This window comes from Heteronotia binoei, chromosome 12 (genome assembly GCF_032191835.1).
Source record: "Heteronotia binoei isolate CCM8104 ecotype False Entrance Well chromosome 12, APGP_CSIRO_Hbin_v1, whole genome shotgun sequence".
Lineage (NCBI taxonomy): Eukaryota > Metazoa > Chordata > Lepidosauria > Squamata > Gekkonidae > Heteronotia > Heteronotia binoei.
The window spans coordinates 34,029,700-34,049,480 of NC_083234.1; the positions used below are offsets into that span (position 1 = coordinate 34,029,700).

The window sequence follows — 19,781 nt, forward strand, 5'->3', positions numbered from 1 at the left end:
CTTACATAGATTACCTCTACAGCCCAGACAAACTGGCCACTGTTTACACAGTTAGACCAAATTGTCTGAGGTATCACCAAGACTGGAGCACACACAGTCAACTGTATGGCAAGCTGAACTTCTTCCAAGTCTGAAGAAAGGGGTAGGGGAGCAATAGACGTCAGCAGTGGCTGACTTGAGGCTTCTTCGGAGGAGGAAAGGAAACTGATGAAAAGTAGTGCCTATAGTGACATCAATTCAGATCCCACCACAGAGCACGGGGAGGGACGGTGGCTCAGTGGTAGAGCATCTGCTTGGAAAGCAGAAGGTCCCAGGTTCAATCCCTGGCATCTCCAAAAAAGGGTCCAGGCAAATAGGTGTGAAAAACCTCAGCTTGAGACCCTGGAGAGCCTCTGCCAGTCTGAGTAGACAATACTGACTATGATGGACCCAGGGTCTAATTCAGTATAAGGCAGCTTCATATGTTCATTCTGGCAACTGGAGACTGAGGGAAGCCAGGACAACAGAGGAAACCAAGGTCAACAGGTAACCAGAAATGACATGTGCCTGAAGTTCCATGTCAGCTATAACAGGCAAGGAGGTGCAGTCACTCAGTGGACTTTGATCTAAAATTGGACACTCTGAGGCCAGAATTACCACCTTCTAGCATAACTTCCTTCACAAGGCTCTATTCCAATCATAGCATGGATATTGGGATTGGGAGACGGTGGACAATATCCATCTTTCAGCATTTTGGCTATAAACGCTCTTGAAGATCTGGGAAGACCTTCCCCTGCCCTCCCAACATCCCAAATCATTCATCCACAAGCAGCTTGGTTTTATGCACTCTTGCTCCACTCCATTGCGAGCCCTGTCTGAAGGACACATGTTCATGAAAAAGCTGGGGGGTTTCGAAAGGATTGTTTCAATCACAGCCATCTCTTGTATAAACAGGCCAAGGGCCTAATGATTTCAAGGTAAAGCTTTTTTTATTATTAAGACAATCCAGAGAACTTTTTCAACCCCTGCTGACATCACTGTAATAAATCACCATCTTGTCTTGTGGTAGAAGAAAAGCCAAAATACTGTCAGGTCTGATTTTTTCTGGCTACTCAAATCTCATGAACAAACCATGTGTTTTTAATCAACAAATCTTTGTTTCGCATTTCTGGAACCCCAGCACTCTTTAAATAGTTAGGAGGGTTTTTTTACTAGAGGGATATTTTAAATTCAACACACTGCTTCCTTACTGGAGAGATTAGGAAATAGGACACCACATTACAGTTTCACCAGGTTTGTCCTGGTCTTTGGGAAATTTGTTTTTGTTACTGCACTAGATGGCCTGGGGGGCTTCCCAGTTCTTTCCTCTGGCATAACTGAATAGGATCCCCCACACACACACACACACACTCCAGAAAAGATTATCAACATTTGTTGCTTAACTTGTAACATCAAAATCAAACTTGGCCATAGCACAGAGGCCACAGATATTTCTTCCTGGTGGAGAGGTGCCCTGTTTAGTAGGAGAAGAAATAAAGGCATGTGAAGCTATAGGGATTTCATTTCACTCAAGCAGTCAAAAAGACATCATGTTTGGAGGAATCCTCAGAATGGTGCCTTATAGATTTTCAACAAGTCATGCTAGTTTTGACTATATTCTTTCCTTCAGTGATGCCCCACCACAACATGCCAAATAAATTAACAACAACAACGGGCACATGCACAAAATGCTCACCGCATGCTTAGACATATCTGTTGTTGTTGTTGTTCAGTCGCACAGTTGAGTCCAACTCTTTCGACCCCATGGACAAAGTCACACCAGGCCCTCCTGTCTTCCACCATCCTTCAAAGTCTGCTCAAATTCGTGTTTGTTACATCAGTAACACTGTCCAGCCATCTCATCTTTTGCCGTCTCCTTCTTCTTTTGCCTTCTGTCTTTCCTAGCATCAGGATCTTCTCCAGGGAGTGCGCCCTTCTCATTTGGTGGCCAAAGTATTTGAGCTTCAGCTTCAGCATCTGACATTACAGGGAACAGTCTGGTTGATTTCCCTTAGGACTGACTGATTTGATCTTCTTGCAGTCCAAGGGACTCTCAAGAGTCTTCTCCAGCACCACATCTCAAAAGCATCTATTCTTCTGCGCTCAGCCTTCCTTATGGTCCAGCTCTCACAGCCATACATTACTACTGGGAATACCATCGCTTTGACTATACGGACTTTTGTTGGCAGGGTGATGTCTCTACTTTTTATTATACTGCCCAGGTTCGCCATAGCTGTCCTCCCAAAGAGCAAATGTCTTTTAATTTCATGGCTACAGTCACCATCTGCAGTGATCTTGGATCCCAGAAATGTGAAGTCTGTCACTGCTTCCATGTCTTCCCCTTCTATTTGCCAAGATGTGATGGGGCCGGATGCCATGATCTTAGTTTTTTTTATGTTGAGTTTCAAGCCTATTTTTGTCCTCTCCTCTTTCACCCACAACACTTTTTCACCCTCAACAAGCCATTAGAGTAGTGTCATCTGCATATCTGAGGTTGTTGATGTTTTTCCCAGCAATCTTAATTTTGGCTTGTGCTTCATCCAGGCCAGCATTCCGCATGATGTACTCTGCATATAAATTAAATAAGCAGGGTGACAATATACATCCTTGTCGAACTCCTTTTCCTATTCTAAACCAATTAGTTGTTCCATATCCCGTTCTGACAGTTACTTCTTGAGCCTTATACAGGTTTCTCAGGAGACATGTGAGGTGGTCTGGTACTCCCATCTCTTTAAGGACTTGCCACAGTTTGTTGTGATCCACACAATCAAAGGCTTTAGCATAGTCAATGAAGCAGAAATAGACGTTTTTCTGATACTCCCATGCTTTCTCCATAATCCAGCGAACGTTGGCAATTTGATCCCTAGTTCCTCTACCTCTCCAAAACCCAGCTGAAGCCTAGCTTGTAAGATCTTTAACATGACCTTGCTGGCATGTGAAATGAGTACAACGGTGCGATAGTTTGAACATTCCTTGGCATTACCCTTCTTTGGGATTGGAATATAAACTGATATTTTCCAATCCTGTGGCCACTGTTGTGTTTTCCAAATTTGTTGACATAATGTGTGCATCACTTTAACAGCATCATCTTTTAGGACTTTGTATAGCTCAACTGGGATACCATCATCTCTGCTCACTTTGTTGTTAGTAATGCTTTCTAAAGCCCCTTTGACTTCACACTCCAGGATGTCTGGCTCAAGGTCATTGATTTCACTGCCACGGTTGTCCGGGACATTGAGATCCTCCTTGTATCATTCTTCTGTGTATTCTTGCCACCTCTTCCTGATCTCTTCTGCTTCTATTAGGTACCTACTGTTTTTGTCCTTTATCATGGCCATCTTTGCATGAAATGTTCCCTTGATTTCTCCAATTTTCTTGAAGAGATCTCTTGTCCTTCCCATCCTATTATTTTCATCTATTGCTTAGCATTGTTTCTTCAGGAAGGCCTCCTTATCTCTCCTTGCTGTTCTCTGGAAATCTGCATTCAGTTGGGTGAATCTTTCCCTTTCGCCTTTGCCTTTCGCTTTCCTTCTTTCCCATTCCCATCCATTTTAGTTCACTGATTCCCAAGATGTCGATGTTCAGTCTTGCCATCTCTTGTTTGACCACATCTAGCTTACCTTGATTCATAGATCTTACATTCCACGTACCGATGCAATACTGTTCTTTGCAGCATCGGACTGTTCTTTCACCATCAGACACATCCACAGCTAAGCATCCTTTTGGCTTTGGCCCAGCCGCTTCACTCTTTCTGTGGTTACTTGAACGCTCTTCCCCAGTAGCATATTGGGCACCTTCTGACCTGAGGGGCTTATCTTCCAGTGCCATATCTTTTAGCTTTTTGTTACTGTTCATGGGGTTTTCTGGAAAGGATACTGGAGTGGTTTGCCATTTCCTTCTCCAGTGGATCACATTTAGTCTGGGTTCTCAGCTGTGGCCTGTCCATCTTGGGTGGCCCTGAATGATATAGCCCACAGCCTCATTGAACCGCGCAAGCCCTCTCGCCACGTCAAGGCAGCAATCCATGAGAGAGTAGACGTGTCTACTAACTGTATTTCTAACCCTGAAAGTGGGCCTGAGGCAGAAGCCATGTATTTGTGTCACCTTCATGACTTCTGTTGTCTTAGGTTGCAGAAGGGAAGCCATTTTTGATAGTAAAATTGAGATATCAGGCTGCAGGTCCCAGAAAAGCGGACTCACAGAAAAGTAGTCACATTCCTGAGGAGGGATTAGGGTTGCCAATCCCCAGTGGGGAGGGGGAATCCCACAGTTTGGAACCCCTCCCCTGCTTCAGAGCTTTCAGAAAGCAGGGGAGTAAATGGTTGCGGGCACTCCTCTCCATGGCAGGAATTACCCCTCCCAACAGGCAAGAAGCAAGAAATAAATGTGACATGCTTATGTAGCCAGGAAGTCATGTAGGCATGTAGGTGACATCAGGGGTGATGCTCTGGTTTTTCGGCAAAATTTATAGTAGAATTAGCTTCAAACCATAGAGTTTTGCTCAAATGCCAGAGCGCCCCCCCCCCCCATGGTGATGTAGAGACATCACATTTATTTCCTGTTTCTCCCCACTTGCTCCTGGAAAGGTAAGACTGATCCCGCTGATCTGACTGACCTGGCAACCCTAGGAGGGATTCACACTCTCTTGATAGTAGTTTTATTCTTTGGCTTCCTGAGGGTGCATCCCACTTCGGGCCTTAATTAAGTATCTAGGTTAGTAGAAGAATCTCAGCTTCTAAGACCAGACCCAACAGCCCTCTCCTCACCTCTGTTAATCACATTTGCCATTCAGAGACCCAGAAAGGACCATCAAGCCCAGTCTAGTCTTTTGTTAAACCAGGCCAAGTTGGTGTTCTGGGCCAAATCACCAAACTTGACAGTTCTCATATTTCCCCAAACTTTTGAACATGGTTGATCATGCCCATATTTGGACTTTTTTCTTCCTCACACTCCTCTAACATTCAAACCTTCTTACAGAATTCAAAGTTTCTAGCTTGAACCCAATCCGCGCATCACAGCAGAGATACTGCCCATTTCTCATTGCGACTAAAGGTACATGAAGCCACTTGGGCTACAAAATGCACTACAACACAGGGTCCAAGCATATTGGATCCCTCCTTCTTTCATCTGATTTCTTCACAGACTAGGGAAGAACTAGCTTTGCTCCCCATCGTGATATATTCCCCTTTATTTTGCAGTCCATGCTGCACTACACAGAGAGCTGGCACTTTGCTCCACTCTGCTATTTAGGCCATCACATATGGAAACCTGGAGACTCTATCCCAACAGATTCTAGTTCTCCTCTGCCCTATTCCCTATCCCCCCCACATTTACAACTTCAGCTTAAAAGCTACTCCTGCTCCAAAATGGAGTAGATCTGGTTGATTTTTGGTTGTGGCTGTTACATTGATCTTTAGAATAAGGAATGTGCTATATACCTGTGCTTTGATCTGATTATTTTCTAGTATTTGCTTAGGATAGGTACCCCACACCAGCTATTGTACTAGTTCCTCAATAAACTCTATGTAAATCTTTAAAATAGATCTGTTATATTTGTTTCCTGCTATAATGTGCTGCTCACAGCTACCTCTTTAGGTAAAGATTCCAGTTTTCTGCTCCCTGCACAAACACAAAAAACTAATTCTGAACACATGTCCACATGTTTGTGGGGGGTGGTAACATGTTTATAGTTTGCCTGTCAATAACTGCAGTTCCCAACAATTTATATATTTATCACAATATCATAACCCGCTAGGCAACCAGCAGGAGATTAATGGTTGGAGGACTCACTGGCAATGTAATGATGTCACCAAAAAACATTGGTGGTTTGACCATAGAGTTTTGTGATCATGATGTCTCCTGGTAAATAAAGCCATAGAGTTTTGACTGAATGCTAGCAAATCATTGGAGATGTGCTGATGTCAATTCCAGTCACATCAGACGTGACGTCTGTAGAGTGGGACACTGGCAATCACTCCCCATTTTTCTTCCACCACCACCCTGAGTGGTAGCAGAAAGGGCCCATTAGAGATAGGAGGTTCCTTACCACCAGCAGGAATATGACAACCGTATGCCCTGCTTCTCCTGCATCCTAAAAATGGGGGCTCAAAGAGGCTCATTAAAGCAGCAGTAGAAAGTATATTTAAGATTATTCAAAGTTAACTCACTTAAAATGATCACACCATTACACAGCAATAAAAGCCTGACCTTTAGCAGTCTTCACTTTTCCTATGAAGAAAGGTTGAAACGCTTGGGACTCTTTAGCTTGGAGAAACGTCGACTGCGGGGTGAAATGATAGAGGTTTACAAGATAATGCATGGGATGGAGAAAGTAGAGAAAGAAGTACTTTTCTCCCTTTCTCACAATACAACAACTCGTGGGCATTCGATGAAATTGCTGAGCAGACAGGTTAAAACGGATAAAAGGAAGTACTCCTTCACCCAAAGGGTGATTAATAAGTGGAATTCACTGCCACAGGAGGTGGTGGCGGCCACAAGCATAGCCACCTTCAAGAGGGGTTTAGATAAAAATACGGAGTAGAGGTCCATCAGTGGCTATTAGCCACAGTGTGTGTGTGTGTGTGTGTGTGTGTATATATAATTTTTTTTTGCCACTGTGTGACACAGAGTGTTGGACTGGATGGGCCATTGGCCTGATCTAACATGGCTTCTCTTATGTTCTTATGTTATTAATTGTCCTCCTGGACAATTTAATTTTGCATAACTTCCTAAAGGACATGAAGGGGTGATGCCTTCTTGATTACAGTAGTGCAATTGACTTCAAAGGACTTAGAAGGCTATAACGAGGGTAGCCAAGCTCTGCTGATATCCAGACTACAGAGTTAAATTCCCTGTGAGAAAATGGCTACTTTCAAGGTTAGACACTATAGCATTATATTCCATTGAGGTCCCTACCCTCTGCAAACCCCACCCGCCCCAGGGTCCACTCTGTATATTTCCAAACCCAGAGTTGGCAACATTAGCTGTAACTCTGTTTCAGATTAGTTCAACATCTAATGACTTGACTTTGAGTAACATCCTCTCATGAGGCAGTATAACTGATATGCCAATAAAGGTATATGATGATAATGATGATGAGGTAGTACAAGATTGGCTTTTATTGATGCTTCAGCTAATGGATCACCAATAGGTAATCTCCAGAACTATTAATATTAGGCCAGCCCAGGGCTTTTTTTGAGCAGGAATGCACAGGAACGCGGTTCTGGCTGGCTTGGGGGCAGGGGTGTGGCCTGATATGCAAATGAGTTCCTGCTGGGCTTTCTCTACAGAAGACCCCCGTGTGAGTCAATGGTGCCATCAGGGGGTGTGGCCTAATATATAAATGAGTTCCAGCTGGGCTTTTTCTACCAAAAAAAAGCCCTGGGCCAGTCATATTTGTCTTTAGTTTGGTTCTCTGCCTTACAAATGACCTGTGAATTCTGTTCAGTTTTTGAGACACTTTCAGATTAATCCTTTTTAAAAATATATATATTTCAATAGGGAAATATGCCTTACTGTCCCAGTAAGGGATATTCTCTGTGTTCCAGCAGCTTTTGGGGCATCCTGAAATCTGTATCACAAACTTGCATTTAAGCACCTATACACCTACTTCGCTGTAAAGACCCAACTGCGAGGCATTTATCAGCTTAACCTAGAAATATTCCTCTCCCCTTCTGCCACCAGCACCCTTTTTTAATTGAGGTTTTACTAAACATCCAGCCTCAAGTTCTGGAGAATTCAAAAACATTCTCTACTTTGCTGATGTTTGAGTCAGTCCTAGTTTGTTTGTTTTAAAACCTTACACTGCTGTTGTTTGGGGGATTTCCTCCCCCCCCCCCGTTTGATGGACAAATAAGGCTGCCTGCAATTATTGGGGAAATTAATCCCCAATTAAGGACGGTAAGCAGTGGGGTGCCGCAGGGCTCGGTACTCGGTCCCATGCTTTTTAACTTGTTCATAAATGATTTAGAGTTCGGAGTGAGCAGTGAAGTGGCCAAGTTTGCGGATGACACTAAATTGTTCAGGGTGGTGAGAACCAGAGAGGATTGTGAGGAACTCCAAAGGGATCTGTTGAGGCTGGGTGAGTGGGCGTCAACGTGGCAGATGCGGTTCAATGTGGCCAAGTGCAAAGTAATGCACATTGGGGCTAAGAATCCCAGCTACAAATACAAGTTGATGGGGTGTGAACTGGCAGAGACTGATCAAGAGAGAGATCTTGGGGTCATGATAGATAACTCACTGAAAGTGTCAAGACAGTGTGTGTTTGCAATAAAAAAGGCCAATGCCATGCTGGGAATTATTAGGAAGGGAATTGAAAACAAATCAGCCAGTATCATAATGCCCCTGTATAAATCGATGGTGCGGTCTCATTTGGAGTACTGTGTGCAGTTCTGGTCGCCGCACCTCAAAAAGGATATTATAGCTTTAGAGAAGGTGCAGAGAAGGGCAACTAGAATGATTAAAGGGCTGGAGCACTTTCCCTATGAAGAAAGGTTGAAACGCTTGGGACTCTTTAGCTTGGAGAAACGTCGACTGCGGGGTGACATGATAGAGGTTTACAAGATAATGCATGGAATGGAGAAAGTAGAGAAAGAAGTACTTTTCTCCCTTTCTCACAATACAAGAACTCGTGGGCATTCGATGAAATTGCTGAGCAGACAGGTTAAGACGGATAAAAGGAAGTACTTCTTCACCCAAAGGGTGATTAACATGTGGAATTCACTGCCACAGGAGGTGGTGGCGGCCACAAGTATAGCCACCTTCAAGAGGGGTTTAGATAAAAATATGGAGCACAGGTCCATCAGTGGCTATTAGCCACAGTGTATGGAGCACAGGTCCACCAGTGGCTATTAGCCACAGTGTATGTGTGTATATAACATTTTTTGCCACTGTGTGACACAGAGTGTTGGACTTGATGGGCCGTTGGCCTGATCCAACATGGCTTCTCTTATGTTCTTATGTTCTTAATCATTCTGTCAAATATTCCTAATCGGATTATTAATATTATTATTATTTATTAAGCCACCCACTGCCAAAGCACAAGGTGGATCAATCTATTGCAGAGTCAATGACGCTAGGATCAAGCGGATGAAAAAGAGCATTTTGCTATGGCCATTCAGGCAGTGATTCCTGGTATTTGAAAGAATATTAGCACCATGTTTTCATCTGTGAAATGTTGGCGAGTATACACCTGGGTGCTTTTCAGGCCATATATTCCAATGAGCTCCAGAGCCTAATTCAGATATCAAAGATCATTCAGAACCCAGTGTTGTGGTCCAGAGTATCATTGTTCATATTTTTGCGCTATTCAGATTTCTCACACAAACTTTTTGTTAACCCCTGAGTTTGACAGAAAATCATTTGCAACCATCACTACAGAACATTCAAACATGCTTAATGGGCATTTGAACATGTTAGATGGGATGCTCACAAAATGCATATATGTATGCACATTCAGGTCTCTGCGTCCTCTCCATTATATTTCCCCCAAGCTACGGAGTTTGCCTTTTATACTGGTAGCGTAATCTGACAGGAGGGGATAGCACCTCCAGTGTAGTTTAACTTTCCTGTAAATTACTTGTCCTTATTTTTCTTAGCAGGATGGTTGATGGGAAAAGTAGTTTCTGTGGCATCCCAAACTGAAACCGAAAACTACAGTTCCTTTCACCCCTTGGAACTCAGTAAATTCTGAGCATGCACTCACGCCAGCTCCCAGCTGGCTGCCTATGCAATGATTAATGCCGCCAAATGCACAGATGAAGATAGATTTAAAATACTGCTCACTTTAAACTGTGAACAAGTCATCAATGCAAGTGAATTGAATGCTCGACTCCAGAGAAAACTGACATTGGGAGCAGGATAAATTTGGTTTTCTAATATTATATTTGTGAGGATGACAATATCACTACTTGTCAAGGTGCTGTATTATTCTTCCATAACTCTTTGGAATTAAGTTTATTTAAGAAAGGAGGCTAGGGAGGATCTGCTCTTGAAGCTATGCTGCTTTTAGACTCAGGGATATTCTAGTAGGAATGTTCACTTGCTATAGCAAAGTGTGTAGTTCTGTGCAAACCATTATTAAGACATGCCAAGACCGTAAACTATGCTGCTTAACAGACCCCAGGGCATTACCACTGCCACCCCTATAATTTCACAACATTAGGGGGTATTCAGAGTGTCATAATCTGAGACTTTAACTGTAGGTTTCATAAAAGTGCAAGCACCAGTCGTTTCTGACTCTGGGGTGACATTGCATCATTACATTGTCTTGGTAGACTTTTTACGGGGTGGTTTGCCATTGCCTTCCCCAGTCATCTACACTTCCCCCCCGCCAGCAAGCTGGGTACTCATTTTACCAACCTCAGAAGGATGGAAGGCTGAGTCAACCTTGAGCTAGCTATCTGAACCCAGCCTCCATGGGATTGAACTCAGGTTGTGAGAAGAGTTTAGGACTGCAGTACTGCAGCTTTACCACTCTGCGCCATAGGGCACATAGCTTGTGCATAACCAACTGTGGTACATGCCTGATGATGTGGAGATGGATTCAGTACAAGCCTGATGATTTGGAGATAGTAAAACGCCATACAGTCCACCTTCCAAAGCAGCCATTTTCTCCAGGGGAACTAATCTCTGTTGTTTGGAGATTAGCAGTAATTCTGGGAGTAATTCCAGGTGGTCTGCACAGAGCCATAGGGAAACCTATACCTCTTTGGGCACGTTACACCTGACCAGAGACATCACCTTTTGAAAGCTAAAAGGGGTCTGTTCAGATCTTTAGCTGAGCTGAAGTTGGAGAGGGGACAGCAGGGGCAAACCTATTCCCTGTCTCTTCTGTATGTCCACCCTACAGTATTTGAAGTCAGATTGCCAACTCCAGGTTGGAGAATTCTTAGAGATTTGGGGGTGGAACCTGGGGAGGGAAGAATTTGGGGAAGGGCTATACTGCCATATGATCCACCCTCCAAAGCAACCATTTTCTCCAGAAGGACTGGTCTCTGCAGTCTGGAGATCAGATGTAATTCTGGGATCTCCAGGTCTCATCTTGAGGTTGGCAATCCAGTAGCTACATTATCTCAATCTAACCCAGCCCAGAGGATGGTTGTGAGGCAGGGTTACCAACTCTGAGGGTAGCACTTGGGGAGGGCAGAGTTTGAGGATGGGAGGGACCTCAGCAGGGTATGCCACATTCCAAAGCATCCATTTTCTCCGAGGGAACTTATCTCTGTTGTCTGGAGATCAGTAAAAATTCTGGGAGATTTCCAGGCCTCACCTGAAGGTTGGTGGCCCTACTTAGTAGGAGTGAAAGAGGCTTTCTGGGTTCTTATGTTCCTTCTAGCTTTTTATTAATGGGCTATATAGCATGTGCTAACTTATTACCATGCTAGATGGTATCCCCTCTAACTGTTCTGTTGAGAGTCCTTCTCGGGCTTCTCGTTTCAGCCTCCAGAGAGGCTGGCTTGCATTCTAGAAGAGCCAGTTTTTCTCTGCTTCTCCAGTCATATATTGAGGGCTCATACTTCCAGAGTCTAGTTTCAAGGTCATAACTGAAATGGGATATACCTAGATCTTCTTTCATGTCACTTTGGATACCTTCCTCATCTAGCAAATAAATGGAATGTGTTCTGCCCACTTGGCACAAATGTCAAGGCTCAGAATAAATCTGGAACAGAAACCGGTGCAAAGACATTCATAGCAATCATGGGATGACTCCACATCCAGTGAGAAGGCACGGCTAAGGATCTGAGTAATGTAAGACAAGTAGCACGTGCCACCACACAAGCCACTCCCCACAACCTGAAACTTTTGCAGGAACAGACAAAAGATGAGGTCTGACTACGATGGCTCCTTCCACACGGGGATGCTACCTTTACAAAAAGGAAGCGAAAGCCATGCTTTAGCAACATCCATATATTAATTTTATATAGTTCCCAGGCCATAGAGGGCTGAAGAAGTACAGAACAAGCAGTGTAACTGGCACAGTGCAGTTCACAATGCTCAAAATGTTCCAGTTGCTTAACAGATACAGAATGAGCAACATTTGCTGGCAAAGCCAGATCTGTTTCCAAGCTGGATAGATGGTATGATGGTATCCATAAAGGTCCATCTGGCAGGCAAGCTCCAAGGCTTGGTCTCTGTCCCATAGACATCATGAAGAGAATAGATGCTACACCTGTAGTCTATGTTTCCCTGTAGCCCTCAAAGCTCATCTTTGCATCAGAATGGGCAAGTTTGTCAGGCACCTGACTCCAAAAATAGTTTTTAAAAATGATTTTTAAAAAATTTCACACCAGCAGCATTGTGTGATGCACTTTCAAAGTTAGACATCCTGTGCTGTGCTATCCAAAATAGCTAGAAATGGCAACCAAGGGACAATCTTTTGTGCACATTTAGAACCAACCAGCAACAGGTTTGCTCAGTGAAGAAATAGCAATGCATATGGAATCGTTCCAGTTCAAAAGTGTTTCTTTGCTTGCTCGGAGTAAATCTTCCTTAGTAAAGCAAACTGGCCATGTGGCTATAGACCCCAATGGGCATCCTCCTCCCCATTCATTCTCCAAAGGAATGTGAGGCTTCCCCTCCCCCTAGATTATGGATGAACTTTCCCCTCTCAATGAACTCCCATTAGCTCTGGCATCTCCTGAGCACATCTGATGCAGAGGGGCTGATGGCGACTCTGGGAAGATTCCTTCCTCCCCCACTGCCCCTGCTAGCAAAGCATGAATACAACTTGGAAACATGCACTTCTATGACCCCTCTCCCACACAGCCACGGGGAGATCAAAGCCCTCTTCAGGGATTCAAAGCATGTGACGGGCAGGTGTCCATCCCCCTCAACAGGCTGATGATGAATCAAACAGCCTGACCCACAAGGAGATCAAACAGGACTCCCACTGGCTTTTGGTTAAAACCAGCCTGCAAGCTCCCCTAATTAAAGTTTCCTTCCCCACAGCACATACACACAGACTTTTTTTTTTCTGCGCTGACCACTGTCCCATGACTACCTCTCTCTCCCTTGCCTTCATCCCCCTTCAAACAAAGGATGCCTAAGAGTTCTGAGGAGGGGAAACCACTCTGAATTTTCTCTGAATTTTCCAATCAGTCAGAGGAAAAATACTTCCAATTTTAATTGGTTTCATTCATCCATGACCCACATGACTATAAAACTAAAGTCCTGGTCTTAGAAGAGTCCTAGATCCCGGGAGCCATTTGTTGGGAAACTTTGCTACTAAGGTAAAAGACAGCTAAACATATGTTACATATACATGTTTGTGTCATTCTGATGCACCGCAGTAACCACTGAAACACCAGTGTCCCATTCCCTATAGATATATAGCCATGTATGTTGCACTGTAGTATCTGTTGCTGAGTGTAACAAAGTTTGAGTCCAGTGGCACCTTTAAGACCAACGAAGTTTTATTCAAGGTATAAGCTTTCAGGAGCATGCACACTTCTTCAGATCCGTTGAAATGGAAGTTACCATACATACAGCCAGAGGGTGAGCAGCAAATGAGCATAAGCATAATAAATGGTGTTTTAACAGATGCAAGGACCAAACTGGAATAACAAGCTTAGTGTATATGGTCATAATTTGTTTGGGTTTAATTCTGGGGGGAACATAGCGAGGGAAATAAATATATCAACATCAGAGATAGATGGGCAGATGCACCCTTCTTAATTGTGGAATTCTAAAAGCGTTTTCGCACTCACCTTCAGCCGGCGCGACGCCCCTCTTCACCGCGCAGGATCTGCGCGGATTTCGCACTAAACGCCGCGGAGCAGCCGGAAGAGCCGGAAAGTCCCGGCGCTTTTGCGGCGCAAACGGAAACCGCCAAAAAGCAGTTTCCGTTTGCACGGCAAAAGCGCCAGGACTTTCCGGCTCTTCCGGCTGCTCCGCGGCGTTTAGTGCGAAATCCGCGCAGATCCTGCGCGGTGAAGAGGGGGGTCGCGCCGGCTGAAGGTGAGTGCGAAAACGCCCTAAGAGTGATTAAATGACACCCTGAGTACGTGAAGCACTGTAAGAAGCATCCTTGTGGCTAGGCTAGGGCTTGGAGTTCTTCAGAAACTACAACTGATCTCCAGACAATGGAGATCAATTCTGCCTGAAGAAATGGCAACTTTGAAGGACAAACTCCTTGGCTTTGTATCCCCACTGAGCTATGTTCCCTCCCCAAACTCTGCTCTACTCAGGCACCACCCCAGATCTCCAGGAGTTTCCCAGGCAGGAGCTGGCACCACTACTTGTGGCCTAACTCTGTGACTGGACAAGGATTGCCATCTCCAGCTTGAGAAGTCCCTGGGAAATTGGGGGCAGATCTGGGGAGACTGCCAGATTTCACGTGGAGCATGGAGATCTCCTAGAACTACAACTGATCTTCAGATGGCAGAGATCAGTTTCCCTGGACAAAATGGCTGCCTGGTTCCCTCTTAGCTGCATCCTCCCCCCAAACTCTGTCATCCCCTGGGTAGAGTTGTGCATTTTACATAAACTAAGTCAAAAAAACCATGAAAAATACTTTATCCATAGTTTGGGGGATTCTTTTCAGCCAGTTTGGTGTAGTGGTTAAGTGTGCGGACTCTTATCTGAGGAAACCAGGTTTTATTCCCCACTCCTCCACTTGCACCTGCTGGAATGGCCTTGGGTTAGCCACAGCTATCGCAGGAGTTGTCCTTGAAAGGACAGCTGCTATGAGAGCCCTCTCAGTCTCACCCACCTCACAGGGTGTCTGTTGCGGGGGGAGAAGATATAGGAGAATGTAAGCCGCTCTGAGACTCTGATTCAGAGAGAAGGGGGGGGGGTATAAATCTATAGTCCTCTTCTTCTACTACTTATTCAGCTATCTGAAAATGATCAACTGGAAAAATCCCAAAAATATTTAGGGTTTTTTGGGAATGCTGAATAGCCACAGTTAAAGGGTGGCTTGGAGTCATGCAGCTTGGAGAAGGCATTTAAAGGGATTGTGATAACTTTAAATTGGAAACAATGGAGGACAGGGCATCTTCTTTGGGGACCCATAACATTGGACCCCCTGGTCCAATATTTTTGATTCTTGGGGTGAGGAAGAGAGGTGCCAGCAGCTATGCGGCAAATTTGGTGCCTCTACCTCAAAAAATACCCCCTCTCCAAGCCCAGATACCCCCAGACTGATTCTCCATTGTAGCCTATGGGGACCATTGACTATAATTGTCCCCATAAGGTATAATAGAGCTGAAACATTTGGCAAACCTGAATGCTTCCAGAATCCAAATACCATACTGGTATGTGACCCTGGAGGTCCCTTCCAACTCTATGATTCTATGAATATCAAGAAATACTGATATTTTTCTGGTTCAGTAATACCCAAACCTGAAAAATACTGTGGGGAGGGGGTTGTTTTTGTTATTTGCACATCCCTGCTCCAGGCTCTATCCTCAAAATCTCCAAAAATTTCTCAACCCAAAGTTTGCAACCTAAGGGAGGAGGAAGCTCAGCAGGGATGCAATCCCACAGAATCCTTCAACCTTCAAAGCTACCATTCCTTCCAGAGGAATATTTTCCCGTAGTCTGGAGATCTGCAATTCTGGGAGATCTCCATGTCCCAACTGGGGGGCTGGTAACCATATGGCATTTAAGGCAGTAGTATAAGCTATCTTCAAGCAGACCTAAGAACATCATGGGTCAGTCATGATATAATGCGGATCAAACTAAAGCATTTCACACATGCTAAATAATACAGTTTCAGTCCACTTCAGCCACCATTTGCAAGTGGATTTTACCATTTCACACTGTCAAATCCAGCTGCAAAGTGGACTGAAAGGGTGTTATTCAGTTTGTGTGTGTAATGTACTCAGTGATGAGACGTGTTGAAGGCAAGATACTTTATTAGCGGGTACATCACAAGAGGGAGAATGGCGGGCCGGGTCCCAATTATATACATGCCCCGGAACAACCCTCCGTGAGGCCAGGTCCAATCCTGGTCAGTTCAACTTCCCGCCTCAGATCATGATTGGCGGTGCGTATTAGTGAGCTACATCCAGGGACCAGTGGGGTTCCACTGGTCGCCTCTGTAGCGTGCGCTGTGCTGTACGTAGGGATTAGAATGCAGGACATAACAGTGTGAAAGTGCCCTAGTCTTGCAATATTCCTCCAGAAGTGCCATACACCAGCACAGGACTGCAGCCTCCTCCACTACAACTCTCCATTCCCTTATCCCTCTGTGCACTGAGATTATTCAAGCCAGCTCTCCTTAAAGTACCCTTGACATATGAAGCGCCATCTGAACACTTAGAGTCTTCTCAGTGGCAGTTTTTTTCTCAGTTTTCTCAGTGGCACTTTTACGTGGCCTTTTCTTTGCTAGTGTTCAGGAGGTAATTGATAACTTAGCTATTTTAACTTATTTTACTATTTTAACGAACTATTACTTGAACAAAGCAGGAGTCAAGTTGCACCTTTAAGGCCAACCAAGTTTTATTCAGAACATAATCTTTCGTGTGCTCTCTAAGCACACTTCATCAGACGAGGGGATCAGGTAATACTATTACTATTTAACTTACTATTTTACATATGTTTTAAATTGTTAGCCATGGTGGCCCTTGTAAGGGCAGAGAGGCAGGATGTAAATTTTGTAAATAAAAAAAATTAAATGTTGCAATACAAAATGATAAATATACAGTGCATGTTTCAGGGTTACCTTGAACATTAGTTTGTCAACATGACATTAATGAAATTATTTTTGATAAACCACACTGCATATCTTCTTTTCTACTCCTGTAATATGTCAGTTTAGTTAGCAATCCTATAGCCTAGATTCTCTCTTTTAATGGCAATGATTTGCAGTGAACAATCAATGCTCATTTTTGCTGATGTTGTCGATCAAATTATTATTTCTACCATGTCTTCTAAAATGTCCTTGATCAAATACTTACTGACATGAAATATTTCTATACTAGCCTTTTTTTCTGAGCATCTCACAAACCTGGGCGGGGAAAACCTTGGAAAAAGACCTGGAAGAAAATAAACATTAGAACAGACATTAGAACATTAAAACTTAAGCCCTGCTGGATCTGATCTAAGGCTTTTTTTAAGGAAAAGCCCAGCAGGAACGAATTTGCATATTAGGTCACAACTCCTGACACCAAGCCAGCCGGAACTGCGTTCCTGGGCATTCCTGCTCAAAAAAAGCCCTGATCTGATCAATGGTTCATCTTGTCCAGTATCCTATCTCACAGCGGCCAACTAGCTCCTCTGGAGAGCCAGCAACAAAGCATAATGGAGTACCCAGCAGACAATCAACCCCCCCGCTCCAACTTTCTGATTACCCTGAAGCAGATGGAAGGCCTCCAAACCAGGGGATCCCCTGCCCCCCACTGGGGATCAGCAGCCCTAAGAGTAGTGATTCCTCAGTGGAACAGGCTTCCTCGGGAGGTGGTGGTTTTCCTTCCTTGGAGGTTTTTAAACAGGCTAGATGGCCATCTGACAGTGATGAAGATCTTGTGAATTTGGGGTAGGTATTTGTGGGTTTCCTGCATTGTGCAGGGGGTTGGACTAGAGGACCCTGGAGGTCCCTTCCAACTCTGTGATTCAAGTGTAGCTCTATTTAGGATTGTTCTGCCTGGTTTGTAAATATGTAGCAAAACCAACATTAACAAAAAAAAAACCCTTATGGAAAGGATCAGTGTTAGTGTAAAAATTGACCAGGCAAACAAATTATGCCGCCCCTCCAATAAAAGCCCTCTTTATCTATTTCAAATTGTCCTCTTCAGGTCCAACTCTTCCTTGCCTTGGCTATGTACCTGGATGAAACATTAACACTGCCACTAATGAGATTGTGGGGTTTTTGTTTTGAAGCATAAACACTGCATAGTCAGGCAATGCTACATTGGATAGCTATAAGCTCTCTAAACAGAATATCCATCAGTGGTCACCCTAGAATGAGCACCTGGGTGCCTGGCACTTAAATTCTAATTAAATTAAAATGAAGAAATTAAGTACATGGAATAATATTGGACTGCCATTTCAGCTTGCACTGCTTCAAGTTGACATAGCTGCCTAAACCCTAAGTAGGCTTCCCGATGGCACAGGGAATTCCCTGGGGAATTCCCTGCCCCCAGTCCCAATCTCTTGTCCTTGAGAAACTGAGAAGAGCAAGAAAACAATGGTCATCATAGCGATGCTCTGTGAATTTCCTTTAAGTCTCTACAGTATTTACCATAGAAACCAGAAATCCTAGAATGCCACTCAGAATAACATCATTAACATAACATCACATCCTTTCCAAATTCTATCCTTCTGCAAGCACCACCTCCCCAAGTGTCTCAGCATTTGTCTACTCTAGGCAGTTTTGAGAACCCACCTTCAAGTCTTCCTTTAGGTCCCCTCACCAGAACATATTCAGACCTGAATCCACAAAAGAGATGCCTGGAACTTCATTCTGGCCTATATGAACCCGAAGATCTACACTAAGGTAAAGAAGAAGAACAGTAGGTTTCCATATCCTGTTTTTCTCTACCATAAGGAGTCTCCTTCCCTTCTTCTCCCCACAGCAGAAACTTGGTGAGGTAGGTGGGGCTGAGAGAGTTCTGAGTGGGCTGTGACTGGCCCAAGGTCACCCAGCAAGCCCCATGTGGAGGAGGAATGGGGAATCAATTAACCACTCTTAAGAACTACACAACACTAATAAAGAGCTTTCAGAGAAAGACTAACCCTGAATGCTCCTAAATCCCTGGGATTTATTTTCTTTTTCTCCCTGGACTATTAATTGATTGATTTCCTCCTTACTAGGGAAATTAATTTTATTTAGCAAAATTTGGAATAGCATATGGCCTGAAAAAATATGCTAATAGTGAGGTATCCAGCATATGAAGGTTATCCTGATTAATTCTTCTTTTAATTCTTCTTTTGGGATTAGCTAATAATTTCCCATCACCTGAGTACAGCAGCTACCTTCTTCAACTTTCAGACATGGCTACCTAATACATTTGTTTTAAAAATGTTTTACATTATGAAAAGCATTAATCTTTCCACACAACTGAAAGCATAGCCCCTGGCCCCTGCTAAGAAGCAGCCTCCATGGTCTGAGTTGGGGGGAGGATTTTAAAAGGAACCCAGCCCATTCCACAAAGGCAGCTGTTCTCAGACACTGGTAGAATATTATTATTCTCATACTGGGAAAGCCCTCCATCCCCAATATCACACACTGCTGAAGATATTTGTTCTTTTAGGACCAAACTACACATTAGTCTTTTTCAAGAGCTAGTTCTGCTTTGCCTACAGCCACACAGCAGCTGTGAGCTCCTATAGAGACAGACCAAAATGGCTCAGAAGGGCTCCTGTCTTGCCCCACAAACTGTTTTCCTGCACATAAGCAGTGTGCGGGAGGAAGTTATTTCCGCATTTTTGCTACTCCCAGCACTGTTTCCATGTAGGAAAATTACTGGTGATGGGGCAGAGGGCCATCTACAGAGGTGGCATTCTGAACCTGTTTGGCCTCTCCTTTTTTTAAAGAAGCCATTCCCCACAGCAGTGTGGTGTAGCGGTAAAGAGGTTTGGACTAGTGCTGGGAGACCCAGGTTTGAATCCCCACTCATGCCATGGAAGCTTGCTGGGTGACCTTGGGCCAGTCACACAGTCTCAGCCCCACCTATCTCATAGGGTTGTGAGGATAACATGGAGGAGAGAAGGACAATGTAAACTGCTTTGGGCCCCTACCGAGGAGAAAAGTGGAGTACGAAAGATGATGCAGATGATATTATTGTTATCATCATCATCAACATCACCATCATGAATGT

At 44.1% G+C, this 19,781-nt stretch overlaps 1 non-coding gene across 1 annotated transcript; it reads left to right on the forward strand.

Moving 5' to 3' along the window:
* Positions 1–268: 268 nt before the first annotated feature.
* On the forward strand, positions 269–335 carry TRNAS-GGA (transfer RNA serine (anticodon GGA)). Its single transcript has one exon. It is a non-coding gene; the product is annotated as a tRNA-Ser (tRNA).
* Positions 336–19,781: the final 19,446 nt, after the last annotated feature.